General features: G+C 38.8%; 1 protein-coding gene, 1 long non-coding RNA gene and 1 other non-coding gene across 3 annotated transcripts in view; 1 reads left to right on the top strand and 2 right to left on the bottom strand.

The window, feature by feature from the left end:
- The window catches only part of LOC123509459 (uncharacterized protein DDB_G0271670-like), a 55,338-nt gene that overhangs the window by 7,028 nt on the left and 45,810 nt on the right, over positions 1 to 2,500 (bottom strand). The gene's annotated exons all lie outside the window — the stretch shown is intronic.
- Positions 75 to 147, bottom strand: Trnar-ccu. The gene has a single exon. It is a non-coding gene; the product is annotated as a tRNA-Arg (tRNA).
- LOC123509944 lies at positions 660 to 1,176 on the top strand. Its single transcript, XR_006676332.1, has 2 exons — positions 660 to 773; positions 917 to 1,176. It is a non-coding gene; the product is annotated as an uncharacterized LOC123509944 (long non-coding RNA).

Below are 2,500 nucleotides of genomic sequence, written 5' to 3'. Positions count from 1 at the left end.
CACGCGAGCACGCACACACACACACACACACACACACATAGTAGTAGCGTGGAAAGTGAACTAAAATGAGGCACAACCCCTGGTGGGACTCGAACCCACAATCCTTGGCTTAGGAGGCCAATGCCTTATCCATTGGGCCACAGGGGCGAGTAGCTATTTCTCAGACCGTCAAATTGTGGGTATTTCCTTCAATATCATTAACTATTATTCACTCAGCAGGTGAATATGATGTGCAGTGAAGGATGAATGTGTCTGGGTCACGTCTCAGCCTAAACGGGTCAAACATCACTAGTTTATTTGGTGTTTTCTTCTATTTTTTTTTTTTTTTTTTTTTTTTGGATCTGTACTCTCACCTCGGCTGTATTTTATTTATAGATTGGCACTTCATTGTTTATTTTCTTCTTTCTGATGCAATTGGCCAGTGTTCTTCTTGCGTTAAAACGTACTAATCTCCCTCCTTTTAATTATTTATTTTCCTGTTCTTCTTTTCTTTTATTCTGCTTCAAATCTTTCCATTTAATAGATCAATATTCACATGGAGGGAAGCATGAATGTGTCTACTTCATATTTGACTGCCTGGCTAAATGAAATATTGTTGATTTATTAGCGTTTTCTTACTATTGTATTAGTACTTTCACGATCAAATCCTCTTATGCTTCAGGAATGTGGAGTGTTATGGGAGAAGAGGAGAGGAGAAGGAACAACAAAGACCACGAAACCCTATCCAGTAAAGCTTTGCCCTATCACCATGACTATTTTCGAACCCCATGCCTGTAATAAGCCTGTTTCTCAAGAGTGTTCCTCCTGTTAATTGATGCAGTAATTCATATTAATCAGCTAATAAACTCTTAAAAAAAAAACTCACTTCAACTAAAACCAACTAAATGTAGCTAAACTGCAGTGTGATGTGTTTCAGAATGGTCCAGAGAACTGCCACCAGACTACAAATTATGGAAGACAAAGAGAATGCAAGACGGAGAAGCAAGAAAAGACTGACACAGGAGACAAGGTGAAGAGGAATTAAAAATGTGTTTACGGAATTTCTGTCCTTGTGTTTCCCTCACTCTCTTATAGTCAAAACTCTCGTTCCTTCTACAGTATATGTGATGGAACTGGACGTAAAAAATAAATAGATGAATAAATAAATAAATAAATAAATAAATACACGTAAGTAAACAAATACATTTAACGTCCCATAATAAAGATGAAATGAATATGTGTCGTCAGGATTCCTATAGAGAGCATCAACAAACTTAATAGTATAGTTTGTAACCCTTCATTTCTAAGTCTATAGCAATTAACGTTGGGATGTTTTCTTTTAACCAATCATTCATTTACCCTTTATTCTTATTTCTTTATTTTTACCACCGCCACCGTAAAGAAATGGGTGCAATATTCGTTAGTCTCTATTAATCCTGTTACGCTTCCTTTTAACTACGCGTTCTTTTAAGCCCTTCACTACCAAGACACGTTTTCATATATATTCTGCTAACTAACTGGTGATTTTACACAGCTTCAGAAACTTATATGGGGATTAAAATAGTGAAAACTGACCATTAATCTTTTGACATCCCTAGACCCTTCCTAATGTAAATAAAATCATCTAATCTTACTCAAAACTCAAGGTAAAAATGCGTCCCAGTGGTGAAGGGGCTAATCTGTTTTATTTCCATGTGTGTGTACACTATCTCCACCACAGCACCGTTACTCTGCAGGGATCCCGTGGCGAGGTGGCTGTGGTCATGGTCTGTCTTAAAGAGGAAAAAAGTGACCGATCTTTACTTTTTTCTTTTCCTTTCTGTAACGTGAAAAATTGGATATATTGGCTAATGTCTGTGTCCTTTCTCTCTCTCTCTCTCTCTCTCTCTCTCTCTCTCTCTCTCTCTCTCTCTGAATTCATATATACTTTTATCATTTTCAACTCACTTCATTAGATATTTTCAATTTACAGAGAGAGAGAGAGAGAGAGAGAGAGAGAGAGAGAGAGAGAGAGAGAGAGAGAGAGATCCTTAAATAACAACCTTCCATCCATCCATTCATCCATTCATCCAGCCAGCCATCCAGACATCCAATCCTGCACTATTGTCTCACTGTCTCGCTGTCTCGACCCGTCAAGTCTCGAACCTTTACCTTCCCTCTGCCTCACTCCCATCCCTCGCATCTGTCTCGCTTCACGGACGAGAGGCGAACTGAACCACCGGACTGCTGAATCGAACCACCACCGTAACGCACCGTCAACTCGCTCCGTGATTGGTTGATTTGCCTCCCATCGACCAATAGCAAGCCGCCTCACTACAGCCTTCCACCAATAAGAATTTAGGGTTTTTTTGTGATTCATTTTTATTTTGTTGTCAATTGTTGTGGGATAAAACTGTCACTTTGAGGTTAATTTGGCGTTCATTGTTAATTTGCAGCTTCCATTGTGAAAGGTTTCGATCCTATTCTCTTCTCCGTTTTCTTTCTCCACTTTTAAAGGGAATGTAAAGAATTTCACTTTTTT

This window comes from Portunus trituberculatus, chromosome 27 (assembly GCF_017591435.1).
Source record: "Portunus trituberculatus isolate SZX2019 chromosome 27, ASM1759143v1, whole genome shotgun sequence".
Lineage (NCBI taxonomy): Eukaryota > Metazoa > Arthropoda > Malacostraca > Decapoda > Portunidae > Portunus > Portunus trituberculatus.
Note: the sequence above shows the minus strand (reverse complement) of the source record. Positions and strands in the feature narration are given on the sequence as shown.